The 19,799-nt window shown below is 43.0% G+C and overlaps 1 protein-coding gene and 1 non-coding gene across 2 annotated transcripts in view; one reads left to right on the top strand and one right to left on the bottom strand.

Moving 5' to 3' along the window:
• The window catches only part of LOC145399096 (uncharacterized), a 244,747-nt gene that overhangs the window by 192,975 nt on the left and 31,973 nt on the right, over nucleotides 1-19,799 (top strand). The gene's annotated exons all lie outside the window — the stretch shown is intronic.
• On the bottom strand, nucleotides 16,742-16,860 carry LOC145399161 (5S ribosomal RNA). Its single transcript, XR_013897236.1, has one exon. It is a non-coding gene; the product is annotated as a 5S ribosomal RNA (ribosomal RNA).

The raw sequence follows: 19,799 nt of genomic DNA, 5'->3' as shown, positions 1-19,799 counted from the left end.
TGGAAATAAAGGGGCAGGTGTAAGTGGAGGTGGAGGGGCAGGTGTAGGCGAAGGTGGAGGGGAACGTGTAGATGGAGGTGGAGGGGAACGTGTAGATGGAAGTGCAGGGGCAGATGTAGGTGGAGGGTCAGGTGCAGGTGGACATGGAAGGGCAGGTGGAGGTGGACGTGGAGGGGTAGATGGAGGTGCCAGGAGAGGGGCAGGCGAAGGTCGAGAGGCAGATGTAGGTGGGGGTGGAGGACTAGGTATAGATGGAAGGACTGTGTCGTGCCCTACACTCCCTCGGTAACCATTCTGCATGTTTCACACGTCTTTAATGAGCACGATATATGACTGCTATTTATCTAGATAGGTAGCGTGAGAACAATAGCAGTAAGGAGTGCGGAGACAAGTTCAGAGAGAATCTGTAACATTGAAGTTGGGACAATGTGACACTGTGTATTCCATTCTGTCCTAGTTCCCTCCCGGACCGAGGTTCGATATATTTTCTACATTATTATTACTAAGTTAGTACAAGACAGTTACATTACTTTAGCAACAAGTCACTCAGTACATGGAGATTTAACTGCATTATATATAATTACCAACCCTTAATGTATCATAATGACTCACTTATGATTATTGTATGTTTACTTGAGTTCTTACTACAAGAATAACCACTATAATTACCCCCACGCCCAGGGAGAAGCATTAATTATTGCTGGATAGAGCGGAAGGTAACTGGCGTTTTTTTATTTACGCTCAGGTATGTGACGTTCCCTCGTCCTGTACACCCTCAGTCTCCCCATCTTAGCTACCTCCACTTAACAGATTGCATTTTGTGTCCATGGTTGTGACTGTCTGCTCTTCTCAGCAGAACTGTTGGGTCCCGAGACACTCCCAAATCTGTCCCATCCGGCAGCCACCCAAACCTGTACTCTGTTCAGCCTTATGCCTCTGCTTTTATCATGTTCCTGGAGATATCTTGTTCCCGGAGCACTGTCTTGCCCCTCAGTCAAACTGTCAAGCTCCGTCTGAATCACTTACATTAAAATTAATGATGCTTTTAGGGATACCTTCTCGTGACCTCTTACTAAAATTAAGTATTCACTTGAGCAGTACACTTTCATTGTAGGTGGAGGTGGAGGGGCAAGTGTAGGTAAAGGAGGGGTAGGTGTTGGTGGAGCGGCAATGTAGATGGAGGTGGAGGGACATTTGTCGGTTCAGGTGAAAAGGAAGGTGTGACTAGAACGACAGGTGTAGGCAGAAATGGAGAGACATGTGTAGGTGGAAGAGCAGATATAGTGGCTTAGATTACAGATACACGGGCAGAGCTGAGGCCTGTATGAGGAAGGGTGGCTTGGGGTTGAGTGGAGAACTACAATATAAGCAGGACGATACGCAAAGGCCTTAGGTCAAGAGAACCTCACTTAATATAGAGCAAAAATGGAAGAGGGACAGGTGAAGCGAACAACTGAATAATGGTGCTGAGAAAACCTTGGGGATAACCAACAGAGATACAACAATTCTACATAAACAAAAACAAAAAAACAAAACTAACAAGGGAGTGTAGGAGACTGTTGGTGACTTAAAATCGCCAGACGTGAAAATGATGTAAAAACACTTAAGAATGGAAAAGTAATAGATATGACAGAGAAATCCAAAAAGATACAGTGTATTGGAAGGAAAGCAATAAACTGTTTGGGGGAAATATGCCAAAAAGCCTGGAGTTGTACCGGTGAAGTGGAAGTAGGCTGTGACCGTGCCCATGGATAAAGGCAATGTGCAAAAATTATCGTGAATGTCCTGTGACTGTTGGTGGAAAGACAATGAAAGATACTGATAGAAAAAGAAAGACAGATATTAGACGGTGTGGTGGTTGATGAGGAGGGCGATTTTCAGTGTTGTGGTGAATGTGTGGGTCAAATATTTACCATAAAGAGGTAGTAGAGAAGGAACTGAGAAGGACTGAACAATATTTATGGCGTTCTTGGTCCTAGGAGGAACTGGAGAGGGATGCCTTCAAGCGGTGGCACCAATATAACCGAGTAGTTCCGCTCGGTCTTCAAGAAAATGGAGATGATCAGATCATGAGAAGGATGTGAGTGAATGTAAAGGAGGTGTGGAAGGCAGAAAAGAATAAATGGTAAGTGAATGTGTGGATGATGATGATGATATTTGAGAAAAAGAAGAAATAAGACCAGCAATACTTTAAACCCGCAAATTAGTCAACTATAAACCAAAGTAGTACCCATGAAACTCTACGCACACATTATTAGTTTTACGCCCCTGACTGTTCTCTGGAGACGGGGTGGCGGAGGGTGTGTGTGGTGCAGCTGGGTGTGCATCCCCTTCACCAAGACTGGGGGATAAGAAAATGAGGAGGTGGAGTGGAGAGATGCCCGTGGAGGAGGAATGACGGTGGGAGTGGGGAGGGGAAGATGATGGGTAGGAGCACTCAAACTCCCTCCCTCCCAAACCATCCAGCACCTCCTCTCGTTCCCTCTTATGTATTGCTAATAACCGCTCAGCATGCGGGTGCAAATCGCCAGAAGCAACAGTAACAAGCAGCGCCAGAATTACCCATAAGCCTTTCGTTCTGAGAGCACATGAGCGAGGGGGCGGGGGGTGAGGCAGGGAGAGAAGAGTAAAGCAGGGGGGGAGGGGGAGGCAGGGAGGGAAGTAAGAAGGCAAGGCTAAGCAGGAGTAGCGGGTTTAAAGGGAAAGGAGCGGTAGGAGAGTGGCAAGATGGGCGGGTGTAAGCACTGCTCTCACTGTTTCACCTGCCTAGAGTCCCCACTGTATAACACCTGCCTGATTCCCTTAACACCTGCCAGATTCCCTTAACACCTGCCTTATCCCCTTAACACCTGCCTTATCCCCTTAACACCTGCCTGATCCCCTTAACACCTGCTTTATCCCCTTAACACCTTCCTGATCTTGATAACTGGCTAATCCTCGTAACATTTCGTTGATCCCCATAACACTTTTTTTCATCCCTTTAACACCTGCCTAATCCACCTAAAACGTTTGCCTAAACTACCTGCGAATGCCAGCTTCCCTGAACATCTGCCTAGGCTTCCTGTCGTACACCTACCTAATCTGCCTAACATCAGTCTAACTATCTAACAAGGAAAACACTTGTCTGATCTACTAAACATATCTAATGCTTCCCTAAGCTATCCACCAGCATTCATACATCTGGCCAAGCCACTGTGTACCTGCCTGATCTATGTACGATATCTTAAGTTTCACAGGTGTATTCGCACAGAAGAACTAATTACATCGCGTAGTATTTACGTATGTTGTACACTTGCACACACCTCATCGGATATTCCTTAGACCTGCATTGTGTGATTCTTGACTGGGACATTCTTGGCGATTAGATTTATAATATAACATTCTTCATCATCGCCATCATCATAATCCTAACTCAGCTGATCATGTGTAGTGGGTGGGCAGGATCTAGAAACCAGTTAAAGAAAATATGCATGTACGGGATGTTCCCAACAGGATGCCTGATGGAATGGCCACACATTCATCCATTCACCATTCGCACATTCCAGACTCTTGACTTCATCCCACAGGCTAAGGCAACCACACTGTTCCACTTTATAATGACTTGTAGGGTAGAGTCATTCTGTCAAGTTTATCAGAATAAGCAAAGTCAATGAAATACATCATTCTCACATGCATATTCTTGCTAATTTTATCCATTCACTGTACCGATAGCCATTTATCCGTAACCTCCATTACTCCCTTGCTCACCTATCATATTTTTTTCGGTCTCCTGTTGTCAGATTGACTTCCATTAATCTTTTAACACCATTTTCAATTTTTTTTTCCTGCTAACTCAACATAGTCTCTTCAACTCCAATCGTCATTCTCATTATACACTTTTACTTTCATTTCGTATAAACCAGCTAATACGACACATACTAGAAGTACTCGTCTTATTAATTTCCATTCATTCCATTTATGAATATACAGTCATATTCATGTCACCAATATCTCACACTTAAACGGCAATGTGGACGTCAACACTCCGTGCAATCACCGTGCAGCTTCTTCACTTTTGCCTTGTGCTTGTCATACAAGAGCACCACGGTGGCTCAGTCACCAGAGCAACTACCAAATCACGAGCACCGCAGAAGTAACGGAGCTCGAAGACACGGCCACCGTGTATATCGAGGATCTTCACCAATTTTTCCGATAAACAAGCACCCACAGCAAGTAAATATTATCAAGAATTATTTTGCTTTATCGTATTTTTCACGCTACCATTCACCCTACCTTGGCTGTGGTGCGTGTGGTGGCTGTATGAGTAAAGACGAATGTATCAATAAACGATCTCTCACGTTACTTTAGCTCAACAAAGTCTGCACATATGTAACCTGTGTCTTGTAAACTTGTGAAGTACAGCTGACTCTACTGAGGAGGTGTGGCCCTACAGTGCATCACCCTTGAACCGATCAAGCTTCATTAAACCTTTCAGTCCAATGATGTACCGGGGATTTTTTTCATTTTATTCTTGCTAACTCTACAAAATTACATTCGGATTAAGCGAGACTTCTTCGGACTGGATAAGTTAGATGCAGCTTCCATTGGCCACTTCCCCACAAGAGGATTGTCTTCCCAGAGTTGGGTAAGGTCGTCTGGAATTAGTAAGAAAAACCAATAAAATGCGTCATTCGATTTAACCCCTTAACCGCGGGACGTCACTTTCGTGACGCTCTGCCACAATGGATCATACCACGGGGCATCACTTTTGTGATTCTGTGTTATTTTGAATTATCCCGGGCTCTCAAGTGGTGACTTGTATCATCTATCAGTACTGCCAATGTCCAACACTAGTCAGCACTCCAAATCTCATCCATACTCCCATCCATTGTTGACAATTTAGTGATTTTACCCCCTTCGTGACTCCCCTCTCTACCTGCCCTCCATTACCCTGTCCTCTCACCTCCCACGCCGCGCTGCGCTACGCAAATTTACCCCGGATTTTTCCACAGATTTCATCCATTGAAATAAGCCCTATGCCCTATACTTATACAAAATAATATATACCAAAAAAAAAAAGGTAAGTGATAGTGTTATACACCAGGAATTGGCTAATTATCACCTGACAAAACCTCACGTGCATTCATTTGCTACATTACCACGGTAATTTCCCCTTTGAATTATGCCTTGTAATCGATGTCTGTAATAAAAATATATATCAGAAAGGAAGGGAGAAGCCTAAGTGACATTTACATTCACCTGGAACTACCTATTTCTTTATGTATTGCCGAGATATTCTACCTATAAAAAATTAGCATGCAAGTTAGCAGCAGTCAGCCTAAGTGTCATTGTCAACCCTTTCCTTCTCAGATAAGCTGCAGCATTTAGTTCCTTGTCCTCCGCTGTAGAGAAACAATGTCGCACCCGCGCCCTGCCATTCCTGCCGCTTCTGCGCCCATTGCAAAGGGCCCCGTGACCTCTACCCCTGAGAAAAGTAGTGAGGCAAGCAGGAAAGGCCTTAGTGACTCTGCAGTGGCACGTGAACTGGCAGAATTGTCCATGGTTATGATGGACAGTGACTTTGACGATTCAAGTGAATCTTGTGATGAGCCGGGTGAGGTTATCGTGCCAGAAACAGCTACAACGAGTGCTTCAGTGTCAGAATTAGTGTCTAGCTCCAAGGGAAAGGAGCCTTCAGTGCAGCAAGGACAGGAAATTGGGAAGGGAGTGAAAAGGCAGCGTGTTAGCCCCAGAACAATGCCCCCACATGACCCAACCCGCCATGAGTCACATCATCGTCGGCTGAGTTATCTCCGGAGTCTTCGTCATCGGAGTCACCACCAGCATCAACAGTGAAGCCAGGCCGTAGAGGTAGAGGTAAATCAAGGAGAGTGAAAAGTAGTGTAGCTAGTAGGGTAAGGGCTGCTAGTGCTGTACGGCAACCTAGGGTCAGTGCGAGTGACCTTGGCCGAGATAAATCTGCCTCACAGCCAACCTCCACCACCACCACCACCACCCGCCCTACACCGCCACGACAGGGAATCCTGGACGCCTTCTCATGGACGGAAGGGTCAGATTTTGTGCCAGAAAATTTAGAAGTTTGATGAGAGTTCCTCAGGAGTTCAGCCTGCCTTCACTATGGACGAAAATGCTGAGTGTGTCGACTACCTTTTGGTCTTCCTAGATAACGAAGTCATGCAGCACATATGTGATGAGACCAACAGGTATGAATCACAACGTGCTGCAAGTGGTACAGGTGCAGCCAAGATGCAACAGTGGTCCATGCTGGGAGTGCAGGAGCTGTATGTGTTCTTTGCCCGCATGCTTCTCATGCCACACTCCAAGAAGCATGAGTTGGAAGAATACTGGTCCATGGACCCCTGGCTACCCTCACCCACTTTCAGTAAGTACATGGCCAGAGATCGCTTCCGGAACATCATGGGAAACCTGCACTTTGCCGACAACGATGTACCTTCCCAAACCGACCCACTCTGGAAGATCCGGGAGATTCTGAGCAGAATGAAGGATAAGTTTATGTCATTCTTCCACCCCTTTCAGAAGGTTGTCATTGACGAATCCTTGGTTTTGTTCAGAGGACATCTTCGGTTTGTTCAGTACATTCCAAGCAAACGCCATCGCTTTGGAATTAAGTTTTTTGTACTGTGCGACTGTAAGACGGGGTACATCCTTGACTTCGTCATATATTCAGCCAGCACTGTCGATCTGGATAAAACACACCCCTTGGCTTCTCAGGCTGTGTAGTGAAAGTGCTCCTAGAAAAGTATTTTGGTGGGAATCATGTGCTGTATACAGACAACTACTATACAGCACCAAAACTTGCCAAATACCTTTCTGAGCACGGCATTGGCTCCTGTGGCACTGTGAAAAGTAATCATGCCCACTTCCCCAAATTCCCAGAGGCAGGAACCTCACAGCGAGGAGACGTGCACCTACGCAAGTCTGAGAAGATGTTGGCAATACGGTGGCATGACAAGAGGGTCGTGCACATGCTCACCATCGTACATAAGGGGGAGATGAGAGACAGTGGGAAGGTCGACCGTAGGACAGGCGAACCTGTGATGAAACCTGATGCTGTGTTGGACTATAATATCAACATGCGGCTGGTGGACAAGTCTGACATGATGATTGGTGAGACCGACTGCCTCAGGAAAAATACTAGGTGGTACAGGAAAGTTTTTCTGCATCTCATAGATATGACGATGCTGAATGCCTTCATCCTGTACAAGATGAAGGTCAAGCAACCCAAGTCCTTCTCCCTGAGATTGTTCGCCAGGACTTGTGTCCAGCAGCTGCTGGAAAGATATGGTAGGGTGACAGCAGCAACTCCAAGACGCCATCCAGTAACACTTCCCGTCCGACTTGAGCAGAGGGCGTATATGGATCGGCACAGACTTGAGCTTATGCCTGCCACAGGGAAAAGGAAGGCTGCGATTCACAGGTGTCAGGTATGTGCAAATACCACTCGCCGCACACCTGAGCACAAACGCACCTCTTGGCAGTGCGCTGAGTGCCAGGTTCCCCTCTGTATTACCTGCTTCTTCGATTACCACAGCCAGAAGCAGTTCTAACAGTGCAAGTGTGAAAGCAGAATAATTTGGAAATAATGTGTAAATAATGTGTAAATAGCAGGTGAAAGCAATGGATGTTCAGTACATATGATTGAACAGTGTATTATAGTTTTATCTTACTGAAAGTGACAGTGAATAACATAGTGTAAGTTAAATAGAAGGGTAAATATTGAAAATAGAACAGAAAATGTAAATAGTAATGTAAGTAATTAGTAATATAAGAATATGAGTACAAATAATTTATGTTATAACAGTGAAAGTGAATCCGTGGCTCTCTATGTATTTTACTGAATGAAAAATTGAATGACTTCAGTGACAATAAACTAATACGACTGAAGGAAACTTATGGAGAAAGACTCCAGATATATATAAGTGTGATATAGCAATAGAAATATAAAGTGTGAGGGGTTTTATGAATAATAAATGACAGAGTACCAAGAGCGAACTAGCGCAAGTGCGACGATCAGACGCGCTCGTAATTTCCATTGCTTTCACAGTGGGTTTTTTTTGGAGTATGGATCCCAAACTACTTGAAAATCATAGAATAGTGTTTATAGTGTTTATATCTGGCTGTGGTAATCATATTACGGGTTGTCGGGAAGTGTAAAATGGAGACTTCGTTACCCTACTTCAGAGGTCTCCACAAGTCCTACGGTAACGACGAAGGCTCAACAAACATTCCAGGAGAAAGCTGAAGGTATGTGCCATAAGCATATGTAATTTTATTATTCTAGGACTAATAGCTGATTTTTGGCAAATATTTTTTGAGAGTCTGTCAGAGCCCGAATAACCCCGCGGGACACGCAAAACATTGGTAAACATGCCCGCGGTGTAGGGGTTAATAAGTTAACCTTTTCTGTTCTATTAATTCTGTTACTTAATCTTCTTTGTCCCATCAAGAACGCAAAGGGCAGTCCCGACACTTATGGGAAGGTAACCTGCCTCGCTCATCCCTGAGTGGCAATCTAAGAACAATAAATCTCCGCCCCCTTATGGAAACCCTTACGGATCTCATCTGGTTGGAGCACCTTAGTCTACTAAACTACCAGGCGTTCAGTTGGTTATATGGTTACCACCTACTGCAGTGTATGGCTTCCTGGATTACAGGAAACCATTTGGCTTGTCACTCAGTGCAGAGTCCCTTAAAGGTTGCACTCCAGCGAGTAAGTGGATGGTGGCTGCCCCCACCAACCACTAATATTTACTAAAGCCCATTGATCATTTAACTTCCATCTTGTCACTTTAGTATTTACTGCTAAGTGACAGAGCCTTGCTTAATATATATATATATATATATATATATATATATATATATATATATATATATATATATATATATATATATATATATATATATATATATATATATATATATATATATATATATATATATATATATATATATAGAGAGAGAGAGAGAGAGAGAGAGAGAGAGAGCCTCTGTGGTACAGTGATAGTGATACAGTGTGCGCTTCATACACAGGTGAACCAGGGTTCGCGCCCCGCCAGGGTGATAAACTTTGGGAGTGTTCGCCCGGCCACTTGCTGCATTGGCGGACACAAGGGGTGCTGTGGTTGAACCAGTGTCGCTTACTATAAAGTATGCTTGCACTCAGTCGGTATGCGCAGGCCGATTACACTTGGTTCACAAACTGCACATGCATCCAGGGCCACTCCAACACTACAATTACACTTACAAAAACTTCTCATCCTACATACAATCTCTACTTGTTAGAGATACATTGGCTGTATCGTCCCCACTTCGGTCGGGATAGGCAGGTTCTGCAGTGGATACTCAAACGGCTGATGATGATATATATATATATATATATATATATATATATGGATACTCAAACGGCTGATGATGATATATATATATATATATATATATATATATATATATATATATATATATATATATATATATATATATATATTACACTCAAGCTTTCAAAGCTTTCAAAACAAGTATGCATGTTAGGTTTTGAATGGATCACGGTCGTGGGTGTCACTGTCTGTCTGGCCGTCTTTCTGCCTGTTCGTCTCACTACCAGAATAACTCAAGCACTTTTTATCTGGTTTTAACCAAAATTGGTGGAAAAGTTGAAGGTCAGTTAACAAGGAAACTTATTATATTCTGTGAACAGTAGGTCAAAGGCCAAAATCACAGAGTCAGGTTAAATGTTGACTTAGCAAAATCAACTAACATAGATGATCCATTACGACAGTGGAAATGTTGGGTGGGAGAAAGACACAGGTTGGAGCTGGAATTCTTTATTTTCTCTAACGTGTCCGGCTACACAGAACCCATCTTGACAGAGTCTGAACAACAAGTGATGCAACCGAAACATTTATACCCCTGGAAATTCCCCCCCCCCCTTTCTCGCGTCACTTTGATTGGCCACCTCTAGGAAAATCAGGGATGGGGCAGAACGACGGAATTTTCCTAGAGGTGGCCAATCAGGCTGACACGAGAAAGGGGAGGGAATTTCCAGGAGTATAAATGTTTCATCTGTAACACTTGGTCAGACTCTCAGAAGACGGGTTCTGTGTTGTCCGAAACGTTAGAGAAAATAAAGAATTCAAGCTCTAACCTGTGTCTTTCTCCCACCCAACATTTCCACAAAATCAGCTTAATAGTTTTGCTGAATTTAGACCAAACTTGGAGGAAGGGTTGAGGGTAAGGCAAGAATAAAGTGATTCAAGTTTGAAAACATCAGTTAAAGGAAAAAAATGACAGGGCAATACCGAAGTTTGACGGGTGTGTGTGGCTGTTAGCAAAATAACTCAAGCATTTTTTATCTATCTATCTATCTATCTATTGCCAGACGCCATACTCCCGTACGGGGTGGCCAATGACTCTGAGTTATTTGTTTTACAGGGAGGGGCACTAATCCTCCACCAACCCACTTGACACGTAGGGAGCACGTATGGTTTGGATATATGGTTATCACCCAGCGTTGTAAATGGTTTCTTGGCTTACAGGAAGGACAAGCATGGCGAAGCCTGTTGTCACCGGCGGTTGAGCAAGAATTTCCACCTATCCCTCTAATAAGTTGCGAACTGGACACCAATTAATGGAGATCCGTCGACTAGTTAATAGGCCAGAGTCTCGTTCGTTATCGGATTTAACCATACAAATTGCTCCACCAACTAAGAACGGCCATGCACCACCACCCACCGAATCGAGGAAGAGCTCTCAATCTGTCAATACTTCCGGTGTCCGGGCCTGGTGAGATTTCCCGTGCTGAGTCAAATTAAGCCGCAGGCTCCTCTCCTGGTGGTGTCCTTCCGTCAATTCCTTTAAGTTTCAGCTTTGCAACCATACTTCCCCCGGAACTCAAAGACTTTGGTTTCCCGGAAGCTGCCCGCTGGGTCATGGAAATACTCGTAACGCCAACGGATCGCTGGTCAGCATCGTTTATGGTTAGAACTAGGGCGGTATCTGATAGCCTTCGAACCTCTAACTTTCGTTCTTGATTAATGAAAACATCCTTGGCAAATGCGTTCGCAGTAGTTCGTCCTGCAACGTCCAAGAATTTCACCTCTAGCATCGCAATACGAATGCCCCCGCCTGGTTCTATTAGTCATTACCTCGGGTTCCGAGGAAAACCGATAAAAATAGAACTGAGGTCTTATTCCATTATTCCATGCTTAGACATTTAGGCCATTCATGTAGCCTGCTCTGAGCACTCTAATTTTTTCAAAGTAAACTTGCCAGCAACTTGGGACACTCGATAAAGAGCACCCCGGGCGAGCCAGCGGGGCCTGGACTGTTAAATACCAGGCTGTTCGGAGCGTGACAGTAGACACCGGGAGGTGTACCGTCAGTCAGGAACTGTAGTCCAATTACGAGCTTTTTAACCGCAACAACTTTAATGTACGCTATTGGAGCTGGAATGACCGCGGCATTTTTTACCCAAGTTTAAATTTCGTGGAGACATTCAGGGTCTGACACGGAGTAAACTTACTGCTTGTGAGAACAGTAGGTCAAATGCCTAGGTCACAGGGCAAGGTCAACTTAAACAATATTTATGCGAATTGGACCAATCTCCCTGGAAGTGTTGGCGATAAGGCAAGGAAAAAAAATCGATTTGAGAACAATCAGTCAAAGGTCAAGGCCACAGAAAAAAGTCAAATGCCATGTTCACAATGCATGGCCAATTTAAACTGTTTTGATGTGGTTTTTAACCGAGCTTTGTGATAAGATTAAAGATTAGGGAAGAATTAAGCCATCGACTTTGAGAGTAATCAGTCGAAGATTAGGTCACAGGACACGGTCAAATATTTGACCCTTAGACCAGTTGGTGGGCGCGGGTGTTGCTCTCTGAGTGCTCTTTTCTTTTTTCTTTGTATTGTTATAGTTGATTTAGAGACTCCCATAACTGATATATATATTCACTCTTACTCACTGTTGTTTGTCGCGGTAGTTTCCAGACGTTCTCTTGTTACCCAGTGAGAGGCATAGGAAAGGAAGACAAATGGCCTCTTCCTGCCTCCCCAAATCTTTTTTACAGAAGAGAGACCTTGTGTGGTTCTTTTCTGATATTAAACCTTGTGAACTAAAAAGTTCTTGCACTGCTATTACATAAGTTGATATGCACAGCAGTGTTCACCTTACTCTGCTAATGTTTGGGACCAACTAAATGATTATGAATTTTAGTTTGTACATGTGGTGATAGACGGTCGTATTCTCGTTCACTTTTAAGCTATCTTGCTGGCTCTTCCTCTGATGTTTTATCTATCTATCTATCTATCTATAGCCAAACTCCCTAATCCCGCAAAGGGTGGCCGCAGATAAAACGCCTCCAAGTCGCTCGTCACCCATCATTTTACTACCCTACCCCCAACTCACTCCCCCCCCTCCTTCATATACCTCTCAACTCCATCCCTCCACCTCATCCTCGGTCTTCCCCTTCCTCTCCCTCCCTCCACCTCACCTACATACACCCTCTTAGTCAGTCTTTCATTCTCCATACTCTCCACATGTCCAAACCACCTCAGTGTATTTCCCCTAATCTTCTCAACCACATCGACATCTACCCCACAACGTTCCTTCACTTCTTCATTCGTCAACCTGTCCCTCCATGTCATTCCACATGCTCCTTTCAAATAACTCATTCCCACTGCTTTCACTCTTGACTTGTTCCCCTCTAGCAAGGTCCACGCCTCGCTTCCATAAGTCAGGGTAGGGATCACAATACTATCATGCAGTGACTTCTTAACTTCCATACTCACCTCCCTATTTCTCATCACTGCTTTCAGTGAACCAACAACCTTCCTTCCCTGCTCTGATGTTTACTTTGCATATTACACATAAATATCCTTCTTGTATGTAACTTACGCAAACTGTGCTGCTATGAAAATTACATAAAATACAGGAGAATATTTTAGAATTACTGTATATACAAAATAAGTATATAAGAAAGAAGAGTCATGAAGTCTCCATGGCATGTAGGGTCCGAGTCAGAGGTAAGAAGGAAGGACGCAGTATACAGGGTGCTTCAAAAAAATGTTAACACACATGTGGGACAAACGTTCTTAGTGAAACAGAATTGAGAGTGCCGGTGCAGCAGATCCTGATAACAAATGTATGCTCAAAGAATCAGTCTCCACGTGTTCTATACTCCAGAGGCAAGTTTTGCTGTCTCTTCAGTGAACTGCAAAGAAAAGTAAGATACAGAAGCATTTTCCATGTGATATATATATATCTATATATATATATATATATATATATATATATATATATACAGTATATATATATATATATATATATATATATATATATATATATATATATATATATATATATATATATATATATATATTTTGCCAGACTCCTCAATCCCGTTTGGGGTGGCCACAAACAAATCGCCTCCAAGTCGCCCTGTCCCCCGCCATTTCACTGCCCTGCACCCAACTCACACCCCTCTCTCATATACCTCTCCACCCCATCCCTCCATCTCATCCTCGGCCTCCCCCTTCCTCTTCCCCCCTCCACCTCACTCATATACACTCTCTTCGTCAGTCTTTCACTCTCCATCCTCTCCACATGGCCAAACCACCTCAGTGTGTTCCTCATAACGCTTCCTATCACATCCACATCCACACCACAACGCTCCTTTATATCCTCATTCGTCAGCCTGTCTCTCCATGTGACTCCACAGGCTCCTCTTAAATAACTCATTTCCACTGCTCTCACTCTTGACTTGTGTCCTTCCAACAACGTCCAAGCTTCACTTCCATACGTTAGAGTTGGTATCACAATACTGTCATGTAGTAACTTTTTCACCTCCATGCTCACTTCCCTGTTTCTTATCACTGCTTTCAAAGAACCAGCAACCTTTCTTCCCTGCTGTACCCTTTCAAGCACTTCACCCTCCAAACCTCCATCCTTACTCATCACACTACCCAAGTACTTAAACGTACTCACATTTTCCAATTCCTCCCCATCCAACCTCGCTGTACATTCACTGACTTCACCTCTCTCAAAGACCATCACTTTACTCTTCCCTACATTCACCTTTAGATTCCGTTTCTTACACACTCCCCTAAACTCATCCACCAAGCCTTGCAGCTCCCCTTCGTCTTCACTCAACAACACAGTATCATCTGCAAACAACAGTACAGGGAGTTTCCAAACACTATCCTCTCTCACCACGGCCACTCCAACATCCACTACCCTACCTTGTACCTCTTTTATTACCCCATCCATGTACAAATTGAACAACCATGGAGACATGACACATCCCTGTTTCAACCCAACTTTCAAAGAGAAAAATTCACTTAGTTCACCATCCACACGCAATGCAGCCTTCGCACCATCGTACATACTCTTCACAGCATTGAACAACTTCCCATCTACTCCATATATTCTTAACACTTTCCACAATCCTTGTCTATCCACCCTGTCATATGCTTTCTCCAAATCCATGAAAGCCGCATACAACTTCTTTCCCTTCTCTAGAAACTTTTCCACTAAAGATCTAAGAATGAATATCTGATCTACACAACCTCTTCCCTTCCTAAAGCCTCCCTGTTCTTCTCCAACTAATTTCTCTATTCTTTCTCTAACTCTGTCTATAAGTATCCTACCATACACTTTTCCTATTATACTAAGAAGACAAATACCCCTATGATTACCACACACTTCTTTTTCCCCTTTTCCTTTGTACAAGGGAATAATTATACCTGACTTCCAATCCTCTGGGACTCTACCTTCCTCCCAGGCCAATCTGCACATATTCCACATCCATACTACTACAATCTCTCCCCCATGCTTCAGCATTTCACCACACACTCCATCAATTCCTGGGGCTTTCCCCGATTTAACTTTCTTATTTGCTTCCACAACTTCTATCCTACTGATTTCTTCCTGTCTTCTCACCTCCCTCCTTCTCCCAGCCATTCCCCAGCCACTTATACTCGCATTACTTCCATCCTCTATGTTCAACAATTCCTTAAAGTGTTCTCTCCATCTGCTCACTTTTTCTCCCTTCTCCACTAGTAATCTACCATTTTTATCTTTCACTCCCCTGCTAACTTCACTTCCACCCTGTCTTACTCTTTTCACCTCTTTCCAGAACATTTTCTTACAGTCCCTCCACTTTACACTCAAATTCCTTCCAAATTCCTCATCCACTCTCTTCTTACTCTCTCTTACTAATCTTTTCACCTCTCTCTTTCTCTCTACATATAACTCTCTCTTCCGCCTCTCAACTTCTTCCAAGCCCCTATTTCTCATCCATTCGTTGTATGCTTTCTTCTGTTGTGCCACAGCCTGTCTCACCTCTTCAGTCCACCACGCTGTTCCTTGCACCCCCCTCCATCTTCTCTTCCTTCCACACACCACATCACATGCTGCACATATTTCTTCTGTATATATCCTACACACACCTTCCACGTCTCCCATCTGCTCCAATTCATATTTGCCCAATCGTTCCTCCACTTCTCTCTTATATTCTGCCTTTTTCTCATCCTCTTGTAACCTTTCCACTCTCCTCGCAACTACTCCTTCCTCTCGTCTTTCCCTTCTTCTATTCCTCCATCTTACTTGCATTCTAATTCTGGCCACCACCAAGTAGTGGTCAGAAAGTCCACTCCCCCAACCTCTATAAACTCTTGCATCCATTACACATCTTCGCATCCTTTCATCCACACACACATAATCAATCATTGCCTTCCTTTCATTCAGTTCACCACCCACCCTTCTCATCACTCGCCATTTATACCTGTGGATCATTTTATGCCTGAAGAGGGTATTGGCTATCACCAACCCCCTCCCAGCACAAATGTCCACTAACGCACTCCCATTCTCATCTATCTCAGCAGGCACACCCCACTCACCAACTATTCCATCCACCTTCACATTCCCAACTTTACCATTCATATCACCGATCAAAAACACTCTCATTCCTTCCAAACTTTTCCATGCACACTTCTACATTTGTCCAGAACTCTTCTCTCACTCTTCTAGCACGATCTTGCGTTGGCGCATACACACACACAATCGCCCACATTTGTATTCCAACTTTCAACTTTACCCACACAATCCTTGACCCAACTGATCCATACTGTCTTATGCTCCTCTTCCATCTTTTACTCACAACTATACATACTCCTTCCTTTGCCCTCTCATTCTCACCTACTCCTGCACATATACCCCATCCATACTCCCATTCTCTCACACTTTCTCCTCTCTATTTTGTTTCAGTTATTCCACATACATCCACTTTCGCACCCTCAAGCACCTGGACAATCTCTCTCTCTTTCACCTCATCATTCGCTCCCCTTACATTCCACGTTCCGATAACCATGTCCTTTGTCCGGTCCTTGGTCGTCATCGTTTGGTCAGTCTTTGTCCTAGGCTTATTGTTTGTTTTTTTAGTTAACTGTTTTCCGGGGAGGGGCACTAACCCTCCGCCAACCTTTTCAGTCGCCTTTTACGACAAGCAGGGATACTGGGGGAGTATTCTTGAAAACCCCCCCTACCCTCAGGGGGTATATATATATATATATATATATATATATATATATATATATATATATATATATATATCATTCATTCATTGCCAGACGCCATGTATCCCAACCGGGGTGGCCAAGGGCTTAGAGTTAATTGTTTTACAGGGAGGTGCACTAATCCTCCACCAACCCCACTTGACACGTAGGGATGCCAACAGCATCTGGTGTTCCCAGGCAGTCACCCATCCAAGTACTAACCAGACCCAACGTTGCTTAACTTCGCTGATCGGATGGGAAGCGGTGTACTCAACATGGTATGGCCGTTTTATATATATATATATATATATATATATATATATATATATATATATATATATATATATATATATATATATATAAGCACCCTGTACAAACACAATACTGTTATACCCCTTCCAGTGTAAACGTTGTCCTGGCTCACTTATGGTACCTCTCTTTTCCAACGTGTCTCATTGCTGTCCCCTCTCAGTGACCCCTGAAACGTTCTCACTCGTCCAGTAACCTCATTTTTCTAGCAGTTTCTAAACTTTTCTAACAATGTCAAACTTTTTATCGCATTTCTATCACTTTCTTATGTTCCTAACACTTTCCTGCAGTTTAAAATATTTTCTTACATATCTTTGTCACAGTTTCTAAGCCTTTCTCCCACGTCAGCCCTCCACCCACCAGTTACCTACAGCAAACCTCCCTGCATCTGCATAAACCCATTACCGTACATCACGTTAATGCTCGTGTCACCTAACCTGCCAAACACTTACTTCATCCATTCACCATTTGCTTGACCCCTGCTGTCGTACTTGTATCTACTTAACTCTTTAACCCCTTCACTACAATGGGCCTTTCCTAACCTGAATCCAGTCAGCTGTTGGTAGCAAGGATAAACATGATGGCTTTCTAGCTTTTCATTAGGTAAACAAAATAATTTGGCTTTGGCATCAGCTAGAATTAAATAGGTATGCTGTCAGTGCACGATATTTCATCTTTAGCCAAACTGCCTCCACTTTTTATTCACCTTAGAAAGGATCCCTTAAATAAAAACTCTCCAGTTAGTTTCTCGCTGTGATGACGACTGGCATACATGTTTAGCGTGCTCAAGACTACATTATTGAGCTAACTCATGCCTAACCTCACATGACATCTTCCTAAATATCACTTAAACCTTGCCTAATCTCAATCAAAACTCACGTCGTCCATCAACCACTTGTCTGCCTAATCCAGTAAACATTCATCTAACACCGTATTATGCAAAAAATAATAATAATTAAATAAAGAAGCCAAGGTTTTGAACCTTGAGAACTTGTTCTTGCCAGATAATATTGAACAAAATATAACCCATATTCAATATTCGTTCTTTTCGAGATGCCTGGACTAGAGATAATATGCAATGGAAAAAAACAGACTGAGGAAGACAGTTCCAAAGTCGACTAGTCGTATAAATAGATAGATAGGCAGATAGATAATTTATTGACTACAACAAATGCATTGGTACAAATACCAACAAGTGGTGCCAAGCACAACAAACCTCGCCCGACCACCCAAGGTCAAAGGTCATGGTGCCAAAGGAAAGCCCATACGAGACTTGCAATATAATGATAATAGTAAATACCTATTTTCAACCAGTTTTGAGTTATGGCCTTCTGAATACGCGTGACCTTGAGTTTGACCTTTCACGGTCACTTAAGACCAAAAGACATGGGACCAGCTACAACCCCATATATTACTTCCTGTATGTTGATAACAGTAAGTATCTGCGACCAGTTTCGAGTTATAGCCCCCTTAATATCCGTGACCTTGAATTTGACCTTTAAAGGTCACTCATGGTCAAAGGTCTTGGTGCCAAATGAAAGCCTGTATGGGAGGTCCTGTATGTTGGCAACAGTATGTACGTCTATCCCCAACGGGTATCAAGTTATAGTCCCCTGGAAATCGGTGACCCTGATTTTGACCTTTCAGGGTTATTCAATTACGTCCGAAATTCAATCACTTTCTCTTGAGACCAGTGCCAACATAGCCTGAAAGTTTCATGTAATTTCATTCAGCCGTTTCTCCGTAATGTTCCTAACAAAGTTACTGACAAAAAAAAAAAATCGACCAAAAAATATCCCACGGGACTCCTTGCCAGGCGAGGTAATTAGTGAGGTTTTGGGGATCCAACGAAACAATACATTATAAAAAAGAAAAAACACAAACAAAGACCTTTAACTTCGTATCATGTTTACAAAGAAACTCCGTAAGTGATATAAATACACACACACACACACACACACACACACACACACACACACACACACGAGTATATATATATATATATATATATATATATATATATATGTGTGTGTGTGTGTGTGTGTGTCTGTGGTGAGGATCTGTCCCTTTTTCCCTTGGGGCTGAGATACGAATAAATGTGTGTGTTTGGATGAGAAAATCTGGAGTGTGTCGTCCTGTCTCGGCTACCTCTCTTTCCCTGGGTGAAGCAGCTAAGGTATAGAGATAGACAGATAGATAGATAGATAGATAGATAGATACAATATATCTACAATACATAAATTATATGTACAATATAATTATATATAATACATATATTTACATATATATATATATATATATACTATAGATAGATAGACTCAAGACAGATATATATATATATATATATATATATATATATATATATATATATATATATATATATATACAGTCTAGATAGATAGATAGATATTATGCAAGGAAGAAGGAACCAAAGGCCAGGGGCTCGCAAACCTTTCCTTCCAAGAAAAAAAAAAAAACTACAAAAGAGAGCCAATTCAAGATCCATTCATTTCGAGATGCCTGGACACACTGCGTTTGAAAGACTGGAGATCATAGGATGTAGGAAATACAGACAGAGGGAGACAGTTCCAGAGTTGACCCGTTGCATAAATGAAGGACTGGGAGTAACGGTTAACTCTTGCATAAGAGAGTTGGACAGAAAAGGGATGAGAGTTTGTTGCTAGACGGGTGCTACGCTCCCGTCGTAGAGATGGAGGAATGCAAGCAGACAGTTCAGAGGAACAATGACCACTGAAGTGGCGATAGAAATGAGATAAAGATGCAACAGTGCGACGAAGAGACAGAGGGTGAAGGCAGTCAGTAAGAGAAGGAGAGTTGATGAAACGAAAGGCCTTTGACTCCACCCTATTGAGGAGAGCTATATGTGGGGAGCCTCCCCACTCATGAGAGTTGTACTCTAAA

Source organism: Coenobita brevimanus, chromosome 47 (genome assembly GCF_032717465.1).
Source record: "Coenobita brevimanus isolate Jiangsu-jjx chromosome 47, ASM3271746v2, whole genome shotgun sequence".
In the NCBI taxonomy this organism is placed as follows: Eukaryota; Metazoa; Arthropoda; class Malacostraca; order Decapoda; family Coenobitidae; genus Coenobita; species Coenobita brevimanus.
Note: the sequence above shows the minus strand (reverse complement) of the source record. Positions and strands in the feature narration are given on the sequence as shown.